Below are 23,656 nucleotides of genomic sequence, written 5' to 3'. Positions count from 1 at the left end.
AACCACTAGGGAGTAATTGGGGAGTTAAATGATGAGTCAAATATAAAGACTCATGTCACTTTACATAATTTCTGTGCTTTTTTCACATGTAAATCAAATTACATCAAAATCTATTTCAAATTTGGTAGAATTGCATGTTATTTAAGTAAATTCTATGATGACTACTTTTGCAAATAATAATATTTGCACAGTGCTTTATAAAGCTCTTTCTTTATAATATCTCTAGAAGGAATCTTTTGAAAATATTATTATCCACATTTTACAAATGAAGAAACTGAATTTCAGAAAGTAACTTTCCCACTTATATAAAGCTAGAATGTAGCAGAACTGGTACCCAAACTAAGGTCTCTTGACTCTCTATCCAGCGCCCATTTTCTATACCATTCTGCTCTGTTTGAAAATTCTTTTTATAAAGAGAATACTTCAAGGATCCATTATTTCATTGTTGTAGGTTCTCCATCCTCCTAGGCAGATTGCAACCCAACACCCTTATCACTAGTGAGCTTCCTTATTACCATCTTAGTGAACAGTCTTCATGAGTTATTAAAACCTAAACTATTTATCCCCTAGAGTGCAACCCACTGGTGATGATCCTTGGGCAATAGTTCATTCAGTGAATATTGAAAGACTTTTCAGTTTAGTAAGACTTAATAACGTTTATACTGCCCTACATACATAGCCTTTGAAAACTCAGAGTTTCCTCTACTCTACAATCAGGCATTGAAGGTAAACTTGAGTGGAGAGTAAGTAAAACAGTCACATCCTGCTTTGAAAATATGGATTTCATAAATAATTTGCTTAAAGTAGTGGCATACTTGTAACTGTATTTTTCCCTGTCATTCCAAATGTATTTGACTCTGAGGCAGGATTCTTGATCTGGGGTCCATGAACATTTTTTTCATATTCTGATCACTTTATTTTATATAATTTGTTTCTTTTGTAATCCTATGTATTTTGTTTTATGTCTTTAAAAATATTATTCTGAAAAAGGGGCCATGGGTATCACCAGATTGCCAAAGGGACCCCAAAAAAGGTTAAGAATTCCTGCTGTAGAGAAAGAAATCCATATGATTTTAATTACAGTGTCTAAATCAGAGCCATATTAATGAAAGATATGGAGACTGAACTTAAAAGTAGGGGAATTAGACATTCAGTGGTAAAGAAAATTTTAAAGGGAAATTTATTTAAGAAACTGAAGGACCAGTAGTAATAAACACCTAGTCATGGAACTAGCCATTGGGAACAATCATAACCACAAATATCTGTAGAATGCCCATTGTGCACCATACTGTGCTAGTCACATGTATGACATAGTTCATCAAATAAAAGGTATGTGTCCTACCCTTAAGGAAGTTGTACTCCTGATATCTTGAAAATGATATAGCTATCAAAAAAGGAGAAATTCCCCATTCTGGTTCCACCAAACTCTCTGTTTAGTTTTGGACAAGTCCTTTAGAACAGAGTGATGGATGCTGTCCTACAATGAGCTCTAAAGACCACTTCAACTCCAAGAGTCCATGATTCAACAAAGAAACAACAAATCCAATGGTGGCATTTTGCTCTTTGTATACTGTGTTATAGTACTAGGTGTGTGAATCTACACAATGTCAAGAGAACCAGAGGAAAGGCTGTCCAGCGTGTCGGATGAACTCCTTATAGAGAACTATAGACAGTCAGCAAAAATGAGTCTATGTCTTTACCATATGGGAAAGTACCCATATCAATGAAATAACAAATCCATTTAAGTAAGTATAATTATTTGGGCAGATAATGTGTTTCATTTTTTGTCTTTAGATTCCCCCACAGCCATAGTGGCTCTTAATAAAAGCTTGGTGATTGATTTTTATTGATCAGACCCAAGTTCAAATCCCACCTCAGATAACCACTCACTGTGTGACCCTGGGCAAGTCACTTAACCTCTGTTTGCCTCAGTTTCCTCATCTATAAAATGGGGATAATAATAGTACCTACCTCCCAGGGTTGTTATAAGGATCAAATGAGATAAAAATCGTAAAGCACTTAGCACAGCATCTAGCACATAGTTAAGTGCCATATAAATATTATTATTATTATTTACATACAAAGAATGTATAATATCAATATAATATGTAAATATCATCTGATGTATTATTATTATCTAATGTATTATCATTTTTTTTATATCAAACTGAAAGATCTTAAGATCAGGCACAATTTTTTATTCATCTTTGTCTCTGGTCTCTCATCTCTTCCCCTTCTGTGCCTTGAATCAGGTCCTGTACCTTATAGGTACTCAATGAATATTTGTTCAACTGTCACACCAACTTATTAAGAAACAATAGCATAATATTTTGAAAAACAATTAGAGAGATTTCAGCTTTATTTTATGAATATTTCATCTTTGTTGGCATGGAGAAGAGAGACTGTATTGAAAGACAAACAGAAAGTAGAAACAGGAAACCTTTGAAATTTAGAAGCTATGTTCTTTTTTAAGAGAAAGTATCTTTAAGTAAAACTAAAATAACCGTAATTTTATTTCTTTGTAAAACCAGTAGTAACATGCCTCCCCTTGCTGGATTTAAAATAAAATGGTTGTGTGTGTGTGTGTGTGTGTGTGTGTGTGTGTGTGTGTGTGTATGTGTTCCTTAAGGGATTGAAGGGATAGGAGAAATAAAACAAAAGGAATATTTAAAATAGTATCAGATGCTTTCCTGAAAGTCCTAATCAACTGATCACATATAATCAGACCAGCTGCTTAAAACTCGTAACATCCTAGCATCTCCATTATGACTGGGTAAGTAACAATTAGAGTCATTTTAGGTATTTGGAAGGAGGGGTGTGGCCTAGTTCTGAGCCCCGGGAGTTGGATCCTAACAACAACCCCATTCTAACAACAACCAGACTATGTGGCCTCTGGCAACATCCTTAACTTCCTTCTTTTGATTTCCCCATTCCTAGTATAAGTATACCTCTGACTGTGTAAATGCAGTGTACTGTGGGAAGGCAAGGATACCAAAATGCCTCTTAAAGAAAGATTAGTCCCTACTATGTTGATTGTCTCTAGAGCTATATTAAGTCCCTCTTTTCAAGGAATATAGAACCATAAAACCTAAAAGTTCTATAAGAAATCTTAGATGCCATTTAGTCTAATCTCCTACCCCGTGTGGACATCTTACTCTATAGTATCTCCTTTTTGATCATTGGTCATCCAACTTCTACTTGAATATTTCCAGGGTTTAGGAGCTCACTACCTCACAAAATAGTTCAGTTCCATTTTGGGATAGTTCTAATTGTTAGAAGGAGTTTTGGTTATTGAACCATTATTTGCTTATCTGCAACTTACCTCCATTCATCCTAGTTTTGCTGTCTGGAGTTTCTCAGAATATGTATAATCTCTTTTCTACATGATACCACTAACATATTTGTATTACGTAGTTATGCATAGTTAATGTTTCTTCAACTCTTTCACATATAATTATAGCTTCCAGACACTCACCCTACTTATCTTCTGGTTGGGCTCAAATTTGTTCATGTCCCTGTTAAAAAGTGGCTAACTAGAGCTGAATAAAATATTTCAGATGCAGCCAGGCCAAGCAGAGTCAGTAAGACTATTATAGCCTTCATCGGTGACACCATATTTTTATTACTGTGCCTAAGATTGCATTAGGTTTTTTTGACAGCCATGTTGCACAATCTTGGCTCAATTTTGAGCTTGTGGTCAGCTAAAAACCCCGGTTCTTTTTCAGAGGAGCTACTAGGAAGCAAGGGGTTACTAGGTGGCACAGTAGATAGAGGGCTGGACCTGGAGTCAGAAAGACCCATCTTCCTGAGGTCAAATCTGGCCTCAGACACTAGCTGTGTGACCCTGGGCAAGTCACTTAGCCCTGTTTGCCTCAGTTCCTCATCTTTAAAATGAACTGGAGAAGGAAATGGCAAACCAATCCAGGATCTTTGCTAAGAAAACCCCAAATGAGGTCACAAAGGCTTGGACACTACTGAAACAGTAAAACTATGAAGCAAGATCTCTCTGTATCCTATATTTGTACAACTGATTTTTCTCTAATCTTTTTAAAATTGAGGTATAGGGAGGGGAAGGAGCAAACATTTATTAAGCGCATACTATGTGCCAGGCATTGTGTTGAGCACTTTACAAACGTAATCTCATTTGGTCTTCACACTTATTGGACTAGCACAGTGGCTAGTTCTTAATAAATGCTTGTTGACATGGTTTGTTGACTACTAAATTGCTCCATCTTTTCAGCATCTTTAGATCTTTTCGAATCTTGATTTCAACATCCAGCACACTAGGTTTTCCTCTCACTGTTATGTTGACTGCAAATTTAACATGCATTTTTGTGTGTGTGTGTCTTCATTCGAGCCAAGGACTGGAATGTTCATGTATTTTACCAGTAGTCTTTGAATATGCTTCTCCAACCAGCTAGGAATTCGTATAACAGTGATATCCAGGTCACAGTTGTTTGTCTTGACCCCAGTATACCATGAGAGACTTTGCCAAATGCCTTGTTAAAATTTAGGTATGTAATGTCTCCGGCATTCTCCTCATCTGCCAGTCGACTAACTAGGACACACTTGAAAGAATTAGAGAACAATAAAAGGTGGCATGTAATCATATATTACAGGTTTTGGTATGGATTATAAATACAGTAGAAATTCAGATATGAGCAAGGTCTGCTGGAGCCTGCTCCACAATTGTTAAATTTTCAGTGTGAACATTCCTACTTTCAAAATTCTCAAAGCCTGCCAAGGAGGGCTTGATTTATTGTTTTGTTGATTGTCTAGACTTTTCATATGATCCCATTCCGTTCCGTGTCCTCCAACAGATTGCCCCCCTCTGTCATCCCCATTCTATCATTTATTTTCAACCTCTCCCTCTCGACTGGCTCCTTTCCTACTGAGACATGTCCGTGTCTCTCTCCCCCATCCTGAAAAAACCCTCACTTGATCCTTCCATCCCTGCTGTCTCTTCTGCCCTTTGTAGCTAAAATCCTGAAAAGGCCATCTACAATAGATGCCCCTACTTTCTCTCCTCACTCTCTTCTTAACCCCTTACTATCTGCCTTCCCACCTTATCATCCCACAAAAATTGCTCTCTCCACAATTACTGATGATCTTTTGATCCAATGGCCTTTTCTCAATCTTCATACTCCTTAACCTCTCTGCTGCCTTTGACACTGTAGATCATGTTTTCTTCTCTTTAGGTTTTTAGGACACCACTCTCTGCTAAATCTCCTCCTACCTATCTGACTGCCCCTTCTGTATCTCCTTTGCTGGATCCTCCAGATCAGACCCTCTAAGCATAAGTTTCCCTCAGGACTCTGTCCTGGATCCTTTTCACTCTATATACTACTTCACTTAGTGATCTCATGCATTTAATTACCATCTTTATGCTGATGATTCTCAAGGCTACCTTTCTTGCCCCAATCTCTCTGCTGACCTCCAATCTTGTATCTTCAATTGTCTTTCCTACATCTCCAACTGGATATCCATAGACATCTTAAACTCAGTATGTCTAAAAGAGAATTCATTGTTTTTCCCCCTAAACCTTTCTCCCCATGCTCACACCTTCCTATTACTGTAGAGGACAGCACCATCCTCCCAGTTTCTCTGGCTGACAACCTAGCAGGCATCCTGGATTCTTCACTATCTCTCACCCCACCCCCATATCCAAGCAATTGCCAAAACCTATTGATTTTCACCTTCGCCACTTCTCTTGAATACACCCCCTTCTCTGTTCTGACACTACGTCCATTCTGGTAGATGCCCTCATTACCTCACACTTGACTATTGCAATAGCCTTCTGGTTGGACTCCCTGCCTAAAGTCTCTCCTCGCTCCAATCCATTCTGCATTCAGCCACTAAAGTGATTTTTCTAAAACACAGGGCTGATCATGTCAAACTCCTTCCCCCCACCCCAATTAATAGCTTCCCCTTGCCTCCTGGAGCAAATACAATACACTGTTCAAAGCCCTTCATAACCTAGCCTAATCCTAACTTTCCAGTCTTCTAACACCTTACTGCTGCTGTTCAGTTATTTCAGTCTTGTCTGACTCTTTTCTGGCCCCATTTGGTGTTTTCTTGGCAAATATACTGGAGTAGTTTGCCATTTCCTTCTCCAGCTCATTTTACAGGTGAGTAAACTGAGGGAAACAGTGTTAAATGATTTGCCCAGGGTCATACAGCTAATAAATGTCTGAGGCTGGATTTGAACTCTTGAAAATGAGCCTTCCTGATTCTAAGCCCTATGCTCTATCCACCATGCCACCTAGCTACCCTCTAACACCTCGCAAGGTGCCAAGCTCCCTCCTTCCTCCTCTAGTACTCTTTGATATAGTGACATTGCCCTCTTGGCTGTTCCATGAACAAGATACTCTATCTCTCAGCTCGGGGCATTTTCGCTGACTGTCCCCATGCTTCCCTCCTCCACTCAGACTACTGACTTCTCTGGTTTCCTTTAAGTCCAAATTACAATGCCACCTACAAGAAACCTTCTCCAACCCCTCCTTATTTTAGTGCCTTCATTCTGCTGTTTCCTGTTTATCCTGTATCTAGCTTACTTTGTATAAATTTGTTTGCATGTTGTTACCCCCATTAGACAAAGTTCTTTGAGGCAAGGACTATCTTTAGATACTTTTTGTATCTTCCAGTGTTTAGCACAGTACCCGGCACATAGTAGGCACTTAATAACTGTAGAGTGAATGAATAAATGAATGAAAGTGATGAAAAATCTTAATAATCAGATTAAACTTAAAAATGTGTCAAAGGTACTTTTTTTTCCCTTGGAGAGCTGGTTATTGAACATTAACTAGCCCACCTCTGGAGATGAGTGAGGTCACTGAGAGTCAGCTTATTGGGAGAAGGCTTCTACAAGGAAGTGAGACTTCAGCTGGTCCCTGAAGAATTATAAGGGGTTGATTTGTTAAAGAAGCAGGGTGGTGAACATTCTATATTTGGGAAGAGGAATATGAGAAAAGGAATTGGAGGCAGGAATGTGCATGGTGACCATGAAGACTCCAGGGCAAAGAATTCCTTTTGGAGAGTAATGGTAGGTGAGACTGGAAAGACGGGGTAGTGCCATATATAGAAGTACTTGAAAGATAGAGTAATGTAGAAAGCCCTTTACCAGGTCTAAAAATGTGATTCTAGGACTTGATGAAACAGGCAAAAGGAAATTAATATGGATTCTTAAATCAGATGGTGACATACAATTTAGCCACATGTACAGTCCTGAGAAACAATTTGGAACTGGCCAATCATAAAGAATGTTGCTATCTGAGAAATAACTTATACCTTACTCCTGAAAACGTACTCTGATCCAGTGACATTACCCTCTTGGCTGTTCCATGAACAAGACACTCTGTCTCTCACCTCAGGGCATTTTCTCTGGTTGTCCCCCAGGCCTGGAACACTCTTCCTCCTCTAGTCAGAGTACTGACATTCCTGGCTTCCTTCAAGTCTCAACTAAAATGCCACTTTCTACAAGAAACCTTCCCTAATTCCTCTTCATTCTAGTGCCTTCCCTTGTCCTAATTATTTCCTGTTTATCCTGTACATAGCTTGCTTTGTATGTATTTGTTTGCATGTTGTGTCCTCCACTAGATTGTAAGCTCTTTGAGGGCAGGGTCTGATTTTTGTCTCTTTTCCTATCCCCAGTGCTTAACACAATGCCTGGCACATAGCAGGCTCTTAATAAATGTTTATTGATTGATAACTCATGTTACTATTATAGTACTTTAAAACTTATAATACAATTTCTTCACAATAGGACTGTGAGGTAGGTAATTCAAAGGGCATTATTCCCATTTTACTGATCAGGAAAGGTTGTATGACTTTGGTTAAAAACAAATTTACAACTGTAATTTATATTTCTCTACTTTGTATGTATGACAATTACAAATAGCCACAGATTCTAATTTTTCAAATGTTTGAATTTCCAGGGCCATAGAAGTCCTTTAGATTAGTAAATTTCTGACATCTTGCTTTTTAAGTTGATAATAAGTAATGGTTAGTATATACACGGAGCCTCAGATTTCAGATGAGTTCCATGTAACACTTAGTAAATATTTATGTCATGAAAAAAATCAACATCATTATCCCCATGTATTTGAGAGAATGTATGATGTGGTGGAAGGAGTGACCAAGAGACCTGGATTCAACTCTAGCTTCAGACGTTTACTAACAGTGTAATTATGGGACAGTCACTTCAACTCTCTGTACCTCAGTTTCTTCATCTGTAAAATGGGAAGAATAATAGCTCCTGCCTTGTTGTTGTTCATTCTTCATTTTTTTTTTCTTTTCTTTCTTTTTTTTTTTTTTTTGATTAGGCGATGGGGTTAAGTGACTTGCCCAGGGTCACACAGCTAGTTATGTGTCTGAGGCTGGATTTGAACTTAGGTCCTCCTGAATCCAGGGCCAGTGTTCTATCCACTGTGCCTCCTAGCTGCCCCTTCATCCTTCATTCTTGAAGAAGAACAGTGACACTAGGAGGGTGAAGTCTCAACTTGTAAGTGAATTGGATTTAAGTGAGGCAGAGCGGTGCAAAGTCATCAACCTCACTCTGTCCTCCAGAGTCATTGGATTCTAGAGGTAAGACATAGGTCAAGATGACTGGTGGTGGCCCCGGATGCAGTGGGAGAACTTGGCCTTTGTAAGCTAAGGTCTTTCCCAGGTCTCAGTCCTAGGCAACGTCCATTCAGTAGTTAAAGGCTAGATAAGAATTGAGGCAAAAACCGGACTAGTTTGCCTTCATAATCAATCTGGGAGGGGAAGACCCTCAGAGCTTCTGGTCAGAACAGAAACAATTGCTATTTACACTCCAGCTCCTATCTAGCAGGTTTGTTGAGAGGATCAAATGTGATAACATGTATAAATGACTTTTCAAACCATAAAGTGCCATTTAAATGTGAGCTGTTCTTTTAAGGGCACACATACACGTGGAAGTTTAATAAATTGCTCTTTACAATGTTCTTTAACCTGGGTTAGAATTTACTTTTATCTCATGCACATATTTCAAGTCCACAAAGGAAAAGCACATACAACAAAACAAAAAGTCAGAAGGCCTTTCCACCTGCTGGGAGCATAGGATTGTATCCTTTGGCTGGCCCCGTTTGGAAAAAAATTTTTTTTCAAAGTCAAAGGAGAAGCCTCGTGTTGAACTTAGCGTAGATAATTTCTGAAATGTTACTGGCAGTAAACTGTGAGAGAAAGGAAATATGTTACTTATAAATAAATATTCCGCTGTAAAAATCAGAAAGATTTGCTTTCAAAATAAATAGTAGCTAAACAAGGTCTCTTGTTCAGAAACAGGGCCTGTGATTTTTTCTATGATTTAGTCACCCTCAATAAAAACGTTTCCCTAGGTTTACAAGGGAAGTTTTCCCTTTGAAATACGATTAATCTTTCATAATTTATGTCACTTTTATACCCACTCCTCCTCCAGTGGTGAATATTGGCCAGTCTACTTTGATGCTAAGGAAAGTAGTATTAAAAACAAAGAACACTTTTTTCACATTTATTATAGAACTTAACATGGGTCTGGTACCAGCTTTCTCACCCTCATTCCCCCCACCAAGTTTCACAGTTTCATAATTATAGTTATGCAAATGTGCCTCAAGTTTTCTACAAATAGACAAAGAACCATCAATCAAATAGCAAAGCTTTTTATTAGAACAGAGTAGCAAAATAAATAACAAGGAAAAATTCCCCCATACAAAAAGATAATCTCCCACAGATTTCCTGCCACCAATGGGAAAGGAAACATTCTCTGGACAACTTACAGTGTATCCTGACTAGAACACCTCTCATGGCTCTATCTTTCCAGCAACCAACTGTATCTTACTACTTCTCCACTCTGCCCCTGTAACTACCATTCCTTTTGTGCTTTTTTGGCTCTTATTCTTAGGTCTCCAGATGCTTCAGTGTCTTTGTCCTTAAAAGGAATACGAGACTATCCATGCTTAGGGCTATTTGAACTCTTGTGTTAATCAGACCTACAGCTTCATGCAGCCAGCACAAAAAGACATCCTTTAGGTCAAGGGCTTTCTTTTCTATTCATCTTGTTTTAAAGTGGGAATTCTCCCAGGCTGGCTTGATATGTAGATTAGAATGAGTAAATCTTTTCATCTCTCATCATGCCCATGACAGCTAGTATCAGAACCGTATTTATTATCCTGGATTTTTGACATACTTCTAGAAGGCATTTAGTACCACTGTAGCTGATTATCTTTGCCATGAATTCCTGCAACTATACCCAGGTCACTGTGCTTTTTATAGTAGAAATGTCACTTAGCATGAAAAATGGGATGGGTAAGGCACATAATAGGTTGTATTAATTAGAGCTGGAAGGGAAGAGATCTTCTAATCCACCTTCTTCATTTTATAGAGAAGACAGCTGGAAAAAGAGGAAGTAACATGCCAAAGATCACACAATTTTTATAAATGGCAGAGCCAAGGTTTAAACAAAAGTTCTGTGACTCTAAATCCACTTCTCTTTTTCTTTTAACCAATAAACTCAATTCTTCAATTCTTAGTTTGCCTTTGTTAGAAACAAGAGTTTGGCTTCTAGAGTCAATGCACAAAGGTCAGAAGGGCAAGAGATCATTACTGGATGTAGGGAAGCAAGAAAGGCTGCATGGAAGAGACACGTTTGAATGTGTACTTAAACAATGGATAAGAATTCAGCAACCCAAGGCACAAAATATTTCTGAGCAGAGCCACTGTTAACTCTGGGCTTAAGATGCAGACACTGGTGAATGGCAAATGGCAGCCTCAGAGGAGGTTGGTAATACTAGTGTCACAAAGGTCTAGATGTCCTGGGAAACTCATAACACATTTTAGCTTCACCTGCTGGTCTCACCACCTATAATAGAGCATCAAACTCAGCGTTCTACTGCAATAAAATGTTGAGAATTCAGTGGGGAGAGAGGGGAAATTAATGTGAGCTAAAATAATCAGTGAAGACTTCATGATACTTGAATTATGAGTAGAGTTATGCTTTTGCTTCAGGTGCTTTAACCCTAAACTCTCATACAAAGAGCAAAAACAAAACAAAACAAAAAACCAAACAAACAAAAAACAATACAGGAAAACCTACAAAAGAACATAAAAACTCTGGGGAAAGCGAACTATTTCTTTTATAGAGCAGCTCCTAAATCTACTTTGTCCACGCCAAAATAATAATAATCTCTTACATGAAAGTAATGCTTTATTCATTAATCAGTAAAATGATTTGTTACTGGTTAAAAAACAGATGTTGATCAATAGAACAAATAAGATATATAACATATAGAAGAGAATTAACACAGTAGTCTAGTGTTTGAAAAGCCCAAAGACCCAAGCTATTGTTATAAGAACTCACTATCTGGCAAAAACTTCTGTGAAAGTTGGAAAGCAATCTGGAAGAAACTAGGTATAGGTGAACATCTCACACCATAAGGTCCAAGATAAGCTCCAAATGGATAAATGACTTAGACATAAAGGGTAACATCATAAATTTGAGGAGCAGGGGAGAAATTGCCTTTCAGATCTATGGATAGGGAAACAGTTCTTAATCAAATGAAGGACAGAGAAGATCCCAGAAGATAAATGGACAATTTTGATTGCAAGAGATTAATTTTTTTTTTTTTGCAGAAACAAAACAAATGCAGCTAAAATTAGACGGGAAGTAGGTAACTTGACAAACATCTTAGCAGCAAAATTATCTGATAAAGGTCCCTTTTCCAGAACATGTAAAGAACTAATTGATTTATATTTGTAAGGATAAGAACCATTTCCCAGTTGATAAATGGTCAAAATCATGAAGAAGCAGTTTTCTGGAAAAAAAAAATGACCCATCAATAACCATATTAATAGATGCTCCAAATCACAAATAATTAGAGCAATTCAAACTACAGCTACCCAGAGGTTCTACCTCACATCCATCAAATTGGCAAAGTTGACCAAGAAAAAAAAAGTAAATGACAAGTGTTGAAAGAGTTTCTGGAAAACAGGCACTTTTGTTTACTGTTCATAGAATTGTAGATTGATCTAGCCATTCTGGTTTTGTTTTTTTTTGGGGGGGGTTTTTGGTTTTTTTTTTCTTTTTGGTGAGGCAATTGGGATTGAGTGACTTGCCCAGAGTCATACAGCTAGTGAGTGTTATGTGTCTGAGGCTGGATTTGAACTCCGGTTCTCCTGACTCCAGGGCTAGTGCTGTATCCACTGTGCCACCATGCTGCCGGCACTCCCCCCCCCCACCGGGTCTATCCATTTTGAAAAGAAATTTGGAACTATGCCCCCAAGTTACTGAATTGTACATATACTAAATCTATAATCCTCAAAGATTTTTTTATAGTGTCAAAGGACTAGAAACTAAGGGAGTGCCCATCAACTGGGGAATGACTGAACAAATTATGGTGTGTGAATGTAATGGAATACTGTTGTGCCATAAGAAATGACTAAAGTGCTACATCACACCTATCAGAATGGCCAACATGACAAAACAGGAAAATGATAAATGTTGGAGAAGGTGTGGAAAAATTGGAACACTAATGCATTGTTGGTGGAATTGTGACATGATCCAACCATTTTGGAGAGCAATTTGGAACTGTGCCCAAAGAGCTATCAAAATATGCATATCCTTTGACCCAGCAATAGCACTTCTAGGTCTGTATCCCAAAGAGATCATAAAAATGGGGAAAAGATCCACATGTACAAAAATATTTATAGAAGCTCTTTTTGTGGTGGCAAAGAATTGGAAATTGAGAGGATGCCCATCAATTGGGGAATGGCTGAACAAGTTGTGGTATATGAATGTAATGGAATAGTATTGTGCTATAAGAAACGTTGAGCAAGCAGACTTCAGAAAAACTTGGAAAGACTTGTATGGGCTGTTGCTGAGTAAAGTGAGCAGAACCAGGAGAACATTGTACACAGTAACAACCACATTGCGCGATGACTAACATTGATAGACTTAGTCCTTCTCAGCAATGTAAGGATCTAAGACATCTCCAAAGGTCTCATGATGGAAAATGATATCCACATCCAAAGAAAGAACTATGGAGTTTAAATGCAGATGGAAGCATACTATTTGCTATTTTTTTTTCTTCTGTTGTGTTTTGTTTCCTCTTTCTTGTGGTTCCTCCTATTGGTTCTAATTCTTCCTTACAACATCACTAATGTGAAAATAATGTTTAATAGGAATGTATATGTATAGCCTATATCAGATTGTGGGCTATCTTGGGAAGGGAGATGAGGAGGGGGGGGAGAAAAATTTAAAACTCAAAAGCTTATGGAAGTGATTGTTGATAAATCAAAATAAATTAATTTAAAAAAAAAGGAAAAAAATGACAAAGGTGATGGTTTCAGAGAAATCTTGTAAGGCCTGCATGAACTGATGCAAATATAGTAAACAGAACCAGGAGAACAATTTATACAATAGCAACATTGTGAAAACAAAGAAGTTTGAAAGACTTGAGAACTCTGATCAATGCAATGACCAGCTATAATTCTAGACCACTAATGATGAAGTATGCTACCCATCTCCTGACAAAGATATGATAGATTCAGGGTGCAGATTGAGACATATATTTTTGCACATGGTCAATGTGGGATTTTTTTTTTTGATTGACTATGCGTATTTGTTACAAGAGCTTGCCTTTTTTTTGGTTTGTTTTTTTCTAAGGCAGAGAAGAGGAGGGAGAAGTGAGAGGAATAGAAAATAGATTTTTGTTAAGTGAAAAAATAAAATAAAATTGAAAACAACAACGAAAAAGATAATGCTTTATGGTTTTTGTTTTTTGAGACTTTGTATCTCTATCTCTCCCCTGTCTACTGCTGATTGTCATGGAAGCTTTGGCCTGCTCAGTTTTTCCAACCTGGACCAGTTCTTCCCTCCTTAGGCAGCCTGGCTTCCCTTCCCTGGAAGCTCATCATATTTGTGCCAGACTTAGGGGGGGCATTTGATGGGCATTAGCCTTCTGGTAGCTCAGAACTCCAGAATAATGATCCACCGGCCTGATTAGTTGGGACTATAGGCATATGCCACCGTGCCCTCCCTGCCTTTATGTCTTTCAAAGTATTATCGAAATGTTACCATGTTTGGTCTTTACCATAACCCTTTTAGGGAAGCAGGACAGAAGAGGTAGGCGTTGAGAAAGCTTAGATTTGGATTTGTTGTGGAAAGTGTACTGGATTTGGGGTTAGAGGAACTAGTTCAATCAATCAATCAATCAACATTTATTAAGCCTACTACCTGCCAGGCGTTAAGGTTCAAGCTTGTTCTTCTACTTCCTGTGTGTGACCTTAGGCGTATCATTTAACCTCACTAGTTGATTTTACTAGATGAGCTTTCTTAAAGTCTCTTCCAGCTCAGAATTTCTGATTCTGTATGCTCAGAGGTTGTCCAAGGTCCTGCAGCTGGTAAGTAGGAGATAAGAATAAGAACCCCTGTATTCCTATTCCTGGTCCAGCCTATTATTCCTCTTCAGTTTCATCACACTACCTCTCTATCTTGACTGCTACAACCTGGTCATGGTTCTGATTATCTTAACCTTGTTGACTGTCTTTCCTTGCCTCTTCTACAAACTCCTACCAGGTTATCTTCAATGCATTGAGGGAGAACCTCTCCCTTTCCCCCTCCCTCTTCTTCTCCCTAGTCTTCTCCTTCTCCTCTCTGTAGTTTACTAGATAGATTTCTTTCTCAAAGAACAAGCCTTAAACTCAATTCACTCTGGAGCTCATAGATTGGACAACAATAGGTCCCTACCGAAGCACCACTTAATGGTTATTTTTTGGGCCCTCCTTGCTCAGAGTGAATGTAAATAGTAATTGTTTCTCTTTTGGCCAGCAACCCTGAGAGTCTTCCCCTCCCAATTTGATTTTTAATTTTTTTTTTAAAAGGGGCCATCCCTTGACTCACTTCTTAAAGAGGCTTATTCACTGAATGGGCGTTACCTCACTCAAAGTGAGAACCTGAAAAGATAATGGCTTAAAAGTCTCCCATTGCCTCCTGGGCCATCTCAGGTCACCAGGATGAATATGGGGCCATTGGACCCAGATGACTCTGGAGAAGGTGAGGCTGGTGACCTTGCACAGCCCTCCCTCACTCAAATCAAAGTCAATTGCAAGTCACGTCATCATCATCTCCCTGATGTCATGGTCCTCTTGGAGAACGAAGGGCAAACCACAATGCCATTGATAATCTTTCATTAGTGGTACATTCCTGGGTTCTAGTGAAGCTAGCTAACTTATTAGCTGTGTTAACTGGGGCTGGTGAGGTCTAGAGGTTTAGGGGTGCTGGAACCCCAAAATCATGACACTAGGGTCCTGCCCGAAAGAATTCGACTCAAACCTTCTGTCAGTGAAAGACAAGGTTTATTAAAGATCTGCCATATTGGCCAGACTGTTAAGGAATCTGAGCACCTATGAGTTACTGGCTAGATTATAAGAATCCAAGCATATTAGTGGAGACAAGACGTACCTTATGTACAGAAAGACTATGGGAGTGATTGAGGAGTGGCCAAGTAGTCTATGAGGTAATAGAACTCCAGGGACCTGGACCATGTGGCCAAGGAGAATGGAGCCTCGATAGGATTAAGGGTAGGAAGTGGCCTGGGGCCATAGGGAGGTATGGTATTATAGCCTCAGTTGAACAGATTTGGCCATGTGGGAAAGTCCAGGGTTTTTCCTTTTTGGGGTCTAGATCCCATCCTCATCAGGGCAATTACTTAACTGTTCTCAGCCTCAATTTCCTGATCTGTAAAATGAGGATAAAACCTACTTGCTTAGCTCACAGAGTTGTTGAGGGGATCAATTAAATTGGAAAAAAAAAAGATTTATTAAGTGCCAACTATGTGCAAAAACCTTTGCTAGGTACTGAGGATACAAAGATGAGAAAACATTTTTCTGCCTTCAAGAAGCTTACTATCTACTAGGCAAGGGAGAGGAGGGAGAAGTGAGAGAAAGATAAAATAGATTTTTCAGTGAAAAAATAAACTAAAATGTAAACTACTAGGAGGAGAGAAAAAGAGGGATCTGGCACATGTATAAATATAATAATAGCCAGCATTTATGTAGCACTTACTATGAACCAGACACTGTTGTAAGCACTTTACAATTATTATCTCATTTGATCCTCACAACAACTCTGGGAAGTAGGTGCTATTATTATCCCCATTTTACAGATGAGGAAACTGAGGCAAACAAGTTAAATGGTTTGCCCAGGGTCCCATAACTAGTAAAGGTCTGAGGCTAGATCTGAACTTGGGTCGTCCTGATTCCCAACTGGGAATCCTTTCCACTGTGACACCTAGCTGATATAACATTAATCAGTCTGTCATTTAACACACATTTATGAAGCACTTACAATAGTTTAGGGAAATAGCATGTGATAAAAGCAAAGGAACAAAAGGTTCAGATGAAATACTCTAAGAAAATCTGAGGTTCCAATGAGATTATATATGTGAAAGTACTTTGAAATTTGCAAAGCACCATCCAGATGAAAGATACTAGAGTATTATAAAATCCTGGTTCTACCTGTGTCACCTAGGTAAGTCACTTCCTCTCAGGGGATATCAAGTTTTTTATCTCTAAATTGAGGGATTTGAATTGGGAGGTTTCCACCATCTCTTTCTATCTCTGAATCTATGGTCCTGTAATTCTTTGACCACTATCATCAATAAATATTGATTATCTATTGTGTAAAGAGTAGATTTTACCCTGAAGGGATTAGTCTAGGCCAGGGGTGGGGTACTTTCGGGCCTCAGGGCCAGCTGTGGCCTGACCTAGGTGTTTTAACTCATCCCTCTCTTACCTTTATGACACCTAGGCTTAGATTTAGCCTCAGATCCTTACCCTCATTTGCATGGTCTTTCATCTATCTTTCTTTGACACTTATTTTTTCCCTTTTCCCCCAAAACCCAAATGCAGGAACTATTTTCTGCACTTTGCTTTAGGCAACTAGGTAGTACAGTACATAGAGTTCTGGGCCTGGAGTCAGAAAGATTTGAGTTTAAATCACAACTCAGCTACTGACTAGCTGTGTGAGCCTGGGCAAGTCTATTTCTCACTTTCCTCGTCTGTAGAATGGGGATGAGAATAGCATCTCCCTCCTTCAGGTTGTTATGGGGATCAAATGAGATCGTAATTGCAAAGCACTTAGCACAGTGTCTGGCACATAGTAAGCACTGTATAAAAGTTAGTTATTATTCTCTTATTTATTTAATCTTTGAACTATATGAACTCAAATTTCCATGTTGGGTGATTGGGGGAAGGATTACACCCATTCAAGGTACTTGGTAGGTCTGTATTCCTAAAACTGATGCTTGTGAGCTGCCCCACCCCCCATGGTTCCCTTCAAAAACTAGAAGACATAATTAGTTTGTAGCAAAGGCATTTCCTGAAATGGAATTATAAGAAGACTAGCAACAAAATATCTCCCTCATAAACCTGGAGTACAAATCTCCCACAAGTACACATAGCATCGTGGAAATAATGGAAACCCATAGGGTTCATAAGTGGAATGGCATCCATGTAGGTAGCCCATGCAACCAAGGCAACTAACATCTCAGGTGTCATTACCCTCTTTCACATCTTCTCATGATTTCATTGCAGTGCTCCTTGCCCAGTGCAAAATCTTTGCTGAAGGAGTTGCCCCACCAGGCCCCCAGGCTTACTCAGGGGCAAGGCACACAGCTAATGCTTGACTGTAGTCTCTGCCTTCTCCAGAAGGCTCCACTGAAATCCTGGCCTAGGGTATTGCTATGCACTTTCTGGGAGGGGGACCCAATAACAACTAAACAAACAAACCCAAAACAAAAAAATCAGTTGTCTCAGCTCTGGCAATCACCATCTCCCAAGAAAGATATCAATTCTGGACTCTTGACTCCTCTCACTAACTCAATTCAGTTTTAAAGATGGATTTTCTCCACTGGACATGTGCTCCTGCTACAAGATGTCATTGCCATTTGGAGGGTGGGGGGGGGAGAGAAAACCCTTCTATCTCTCCCTACTAGTTGCCTCTTAAGAAGTGCAAGGGGAAAAAATCCAGAGCAAACTCTTAGGCTGACTGACAGACTAGCTGGTTTTTTATTTAGGTCCTCTCCACCAACTATTAGGTTGTTTAGGAAACTTCTCTAGATCAAGTTCAGTCCTGAGGGAAACTGACCTCAAAAAAGATAATATATGGAAAGTTCTTGGCACAGTGCCTAGCATTTAGTAGGTGCTATATAAATGTCAACAGTTATTATTAACTAATTAATATAACTAATGAAAGGAGTTATGCTCTCTTTTCTCATGTTTTTTGGTTCATTAAAACCTCACTCTGGGGACAAATTATTTAAAACTTAGTTTTAGCCAGCCTATGGTTTCCCAAAAAGAAGGAATTTAAAAATACTCCATATACAATATGAATCAGGTATGGACAGGTATTTATTTCCATACACCAAAAATAATGTTAAACACAAAATACAAGTGTGCATTTGATAAAACAAAATTAAAACAGGAATAACAAATTATAACTACTGTTACAATCTGAGGAGAGGCCGCCATTTAGACTATATGAAATTTAAACCACCATTGACTACACTGAATGGTTTCAGGAAGATGATTATCCAGAATGTGCCAAAATTTCATTATTATTGTTTTATTTAAGTACCTTAAAAAAAAAACAACCTGAAATTGAATATTGTACCTTTTTAAAAAATCTCCTAAGAATTTTGTCATTGTTTCTTAATCATTATACAAATATAAATCCACATGGCTTGGGGTTAAAGAGATTTTTCAAAAGCAAGATAAAATTCTGTCTCCTTTGAATTTCTCCACCTCCCATCACCCACCCCCATTCCCATTCTTTCTCTCAGCAACAGTACTTGCAGAATTAACAAACTGTCTCTGATAGACATATACCAAAAGTAAAGAGTACTGAGTTTTTCTTCTATATTCATCAGATCATAAAGCAATTTGTGGGATTTCTGGTTAGTCATTTTACATTTCATCTCAGCTTGGCATTTTCCAAACAACTCCTGGTACACAGACTTGGACCAATCTTGTTAATGGCTGATCCCTTGGATGAAGGAACTTCCCCAGCTGCCAGTGAGCTTCATTCATTTGACTCAGTTCCTCCAAAACTCTTGAGATTATAAGGGCATCACCAAGCCTGGACATACTCATTTTTATTCTGAAATTTGATCACCTGCTCAGGAAAGAAAACACAAGGTAGAAAAGGTAAGTTAGGGCAAATTCAGGTAGTTGAGCTTATGCTCCATGTAGACTTGCATAAATTCCATGGACTATAAAAATTATATATTTGTGTTTGTACCTTGACGGTCTTGTTTATTTCTTTGACTTTTTCAGTATTGCTTCTCTGTATTCCTGAATTCTTAAGGATAAGGAGCCATAAGGACATTGAATTTGCTTTTGGATATTTAATTTGTTTTGTGCAAAACAGCAGGGCATCCTTGCTCCTGGGTCTATGTTTGCGTGGGAGAGTGGCTGTTGAGAGAAGTGGCAAATTATAACTGTTTTTCGTTACTGCTGTTGCCGCAGTCTAAAACTATGGAGCTGTGCAAAACTAAATTATTTTACTGCTCATTTCCAAGGAGAATTTTTGAACTGGAAAGAACATAGAGATCATCCATTGATACTAGTTCTACCCCTTCATTTTACAAACACGAAACTGGAATTAGATTTTGACAGGGTTTATGGGAGCAAAGAGGACTCTTTAAAGTTAGAATGAAGACCCATGCAATATTTAATGGCCCCCAAATTGTATTTGCAGTCTTTAAATCTTAAAATCGAAGCCAGAGAGGCAGGAAACAGAGGAAATGTCCGTTTGATATAGTCAATCTGGGTCCAAAATGACAGCAATACATGGCGTCATTGTTGCACTTTTCATCTGAGAAGTTACTGTTCTATATCATTAACGCATTTATCTCCACAGTGTCACAGTCTGCCAGATAAGATATGCTGTGAGAGTTACACTTCAAATTCTTGAACACGAGCCAATTTCTGACGTGCTGGTTCTTTACCCTAAGTGACACATAGGGGACTGGAGCCAAACTCTCCCCCTCCATCTGATTTGGGACAGTTCTTGTTGATCATAGGCTTTGTAAAAGAGAATTAGATTTACGGAACTCTGAGTTGAAACCAGGAAACTGCCTATGACAGTTATCCGCTGTTTGCTGCTGAACAATGAACATATTTCTGAGGTTAAGGGAATGGGGGGGGGGAAGGGGGAAGGGATGTAGGGAGGAGACAGTAGTGAGCCAAAGGTTTCTCAGCGGGATTCTTAATCTGGCCCAACTACTCCATTTCCTCTTCAGTGCTCTTCCACCTCCTCAGAAGGCACGCGGAGGTCTCACACAGAAACTCTTGGGAGAAAACCATTCTCTCCCACCTCAACCCTCCCCCCCGCGCAACAGCTGCCGATTCTAGAAATTCCTACTTTGATCTGGAGATAAGGCTGAACAATGCAGTGGAGCAAAACAGTGATTCCTCCCGGACCTTCCTCTGGGGTGTGTCGGAGCTGGCTGAAGTTGCGGGGGAAAGAAGGGCTATTGAAGGAGAAGGAAGGGTGGGTAGCAAAGAGGTGAGGAACTGACACACTCGGTGACCTCAGTAGTTGCCCCAGGCTTCTCCTTGGTGCCTTCCTCCTTTGCTCAGAGTAGAGTCTTAACTCCTTGCTCATGTTTTATTTACCAGTTTGTGTAAGTATTTATTACACGTGTTGGGGCTACCTACTGGATATCCATCCACTGTGTCTGTTTTTCCCGCTTCTTAACTGTAATCTTCGTGTGACCTTGGGCAAGTCATTTTCCGCCTGTGAGCCTCAGTTTCCTCATCTGAAAAATGAGAGGGTTGGACTGGACGGCGCTTCCAGTTCTTCCATCGATGGTCCTATGATATGTATTCTATTCCCTGAGAAGAGAATAAACCCTGGCGGGAGGAAGAGGGGTGAGGAAGGGGGTGGCGCCAGCCTGGGAAGGGGATGGGGCGGGCAGGACAACGGAGTAAGTGAGAAGGGGGCGGGAAGGGAAAGAGCGGGGCAATCCCTGCGGGGGAGCAGGCTGGCCGTCAAGGGTACGGGAACAAAGGTGGCTCGAACGCAGAGGGGGACAAACATCTCCGGCCCCGGGGTGGGCAGCTCGGGGCGGCGGCCGCCCGGCTCCGCACCCCCGGTGTAGCTGGCCTCCCCCAGCAGGAGCCTCACCGCACTCGCCCGGGCCCCGCCCACTGGCCCAGGTAGGCCAGCCGCGCCAGCCAATCAGCTGGCCGCCCAGGCCGCGGGAGGCGGCTCTTCCCGAGCCGGAAGTGACGCGCGGCTCCTAGGCTGGCCGCGGACTGTCGGCCGAGGCTGCTGAGACGGCTGAGGTAAAAAATGTCTCGGACTACGGTGGCGGCGGCGGCGGCGGCGGCTGCTGAGGCAGTGTGAGGTGAGGGGAGAAGCGGAGCCGGACTCCGGCTGCACCGCGAGGCGTGAGTCCCGAATCCCGGTCCCGTGAGGGCCCCGGGGCTCCCGCGGTGGGAGGGAGGGAGAAGAGGGTCGGGCCCCCGTACCCGCCACTCTCGGCCGCCCCCGCCCCCGGCCCTCCCGGCCGCCCCCGGCCCCGACCCTCCCGGCCCCTTTCCTTCTCCTGCGGCTGCTGCGCGGCTCCCCCGCCCGCTTTCCCTGGGGGCCAGGGGCCCGAGCTCCTCCCTCGCCCGTCTCTCCCCGCCCTGGGCCGTCCCGTCGGCGCCGGCGTCCCGGCCGGGCCCCCTCAGGCCCCGCCCGGTCGCTCGGGTGTCCTGTTGTCCGGGGCAGTTGTGGAGCGCGGGCGAGTGAGTTACGCTTCTCTGGCTCGGCCTAGTCTGCCAGGGTCGGGGCATCCCACAGTCCCCAGGCTCCTGCTCCTCCTTGCCCCTTGGTGCCCCTTGGTGCCCCCGGCTCGTTGGATGGGACAGCCGACTTCGTCGTGTCTGCACGTGTTCATCCGGGGGGAAGATTAGGAAAAATGCTTGTGTAATTCTTATTCGCCCATTGGGTCAAGCAGTTGAGGCGAGGGGAAAATATACGTTGCCGCTCTCACTCACCCAATTTTTTGTAGGTTCTTAACTTTTTAAAGAGATTATCCATCCGAGGATCAGACCCACCCCCACCCAGTCTGTGGGGGAAGAGTCAGGGATGCTAGGGAAGTGAGGAAGGAGAGACTACACCGGGAGGAGGGACTTGAGTGAGATAGAAGAGGAGCGAGAGACTGTCTGCAGTTGGACTGATCTTATACTAACTTGATAGAAGTTGAGGTTGTAATTGCATTTTTTATATTGAGATCGAGAAGAATGGAAAAGGAATCACCTTTGAAAGAAGTGCTTCTACTAAACAAATGCACCATAATCCTTCTTGATGGGTGTTAGGACAGAAAAGATGTTTAGTGTGTAAGAACAGCAGCAGAGCCACAGATTGGCAGCAGTTCAAGAAAAACCAAATAGCTAGAGAAGTGGTTTTGAACAGAGTTTGTGGAAGGAAGGGAAGGTAATCATAAGATAATAGGAGGAATATTTACTTACATGCATCGTTCAAGTAGAATGTTGACTCCTTGAGGGAAAGATCAATTGTATCCTTAGCACCTAGCACACAGTAGGTGTTTAATTTATGTTCTGTTGCTGCTAAAGGTTCAGGAAGACTTCTGGAAAGACTTTGAACCTTTGCACCTTAACTGGTGAAGTTAATGTTCTCATGGGAAAAAGCACTTATGGCATGCTCTTTGTTCATTCATGTATTCTAACCTGTTCATTAATCGTGTGGCTGTTGCAAGTCAGGGTTAAGGTTTCTTAGAAGAATTAAAATAGTTTGAAAATACATGTCTTTTGAATGTTAACCAAGTTTATCTTTGAGTACTAAAAATAATTGTACTTGACTGAAATCAGTTTGCAGGCTTTCTTATAATTTGTCAGTTTATAATTTCACTTTATTGAAAAGTGAATTCTAAAGTCATAACAGATTTGTTCACAAATAATTTTGGCTAAATTATTTTTACAAAAAAGCGAAATTATTCTCTTTTAAAAGTTTAATATGTTTCTCTTGTTCCTGATAACCAGTGACAGCAGGTTTGGAAAAGGGATAAATATGTTTTGTGTATGTGTTCACATTGGCCTTACCTTGCATTATAAATATTGTTTTTAATACTGTTTCATGATTCTTCCAGTTTTGTGAAGTACAGCTGGCATGCTATGCAATTAAGAGTTTTAGAAAAGGATTAACTTATTTAATAATTGGATAAAGTCTTTGATAGCATGCTTATCAAATTTGTAGATTACACAAAGTTAGGAGAGACAGTTAACATAATGGATAATAGAATCCAAACAGATCTCAGCAGGCTAGAATGTCGGGCCAAATCTAAGAACATGAAATTGAAATCTTTATATTTGGGTTCGAAGAAACCAACTTCACAAGTATAAGATAAGGGGAAAGTCTTGACTAGCCACATTTTATCAGAAAAAGATCTGGAGTTTTTGTGGATGGTGTTCAGTCAGTAGGATATAGTAGTAAAAAAATGCTAATAGGATTTTAGGTTCCATTAGGATGAGAGGAATAAGTATCCAGGATCAGGGAGGTGGTAGTACTTCTGAACTCCACCCTAGTCAGATCACTTCTGAAGTATCTTGTTTTGTTCTGGCACCACAGTTAAAGGATGTTGGAGGGCAACTA

General features: G+C 40.4%; 1 protein-coding gene across 3 annotated transcripts in view; it reads left to right on the top strand.

Moving 5' to 3' along the window:
• Positions 1–21,310: 21,310 nt before the first annotated feature.
• PIK3C2A (phosphatidylinositol-4-phosphate 3-kinase catalytic subunit type 2 alpha) overlaps positions 21,311–23,656 on the top strand; it is a 152,865-nt gene continuing 150,519 nt past the window's right edge. For 2 of the 3 annotated variants that reach the window (XM_027852554.1, XM_027852551.1), the window contains exon 1: positions 21,311–21,404. The gene's annotated coding sequence lies outside the window, so the exon portion shown is untranslated. Of the gene's footprint in view, positions 21,448–23,656 lie in introns of all 3 variants that reach the window. The other variant, XM_027852552.1, reaches the window with a different exon arrangement.

The sequence above is a fragment of the Vombatus ursinus genome, unplaced genomic scaffold, assembly GCF_900497805.2.
Source record: "Vombatus ursinus unplaced genomic scaffold, bare-nosed wombat genome assembly UNPS02009770.1, whole genome shotgun sequence".
Classification (NCBI taxonomy): Eukaryota; Metazoa; Chordata; class Mammalia; order Diprotodontia; family Vombatidae; genus Vombatus; species Vombatus ursinus.
The sequence above is the reverse complement of the archived record's forward strand: the minus strand, read 5'-3'. Positions and strand labels throughout refer to the sequence as shown.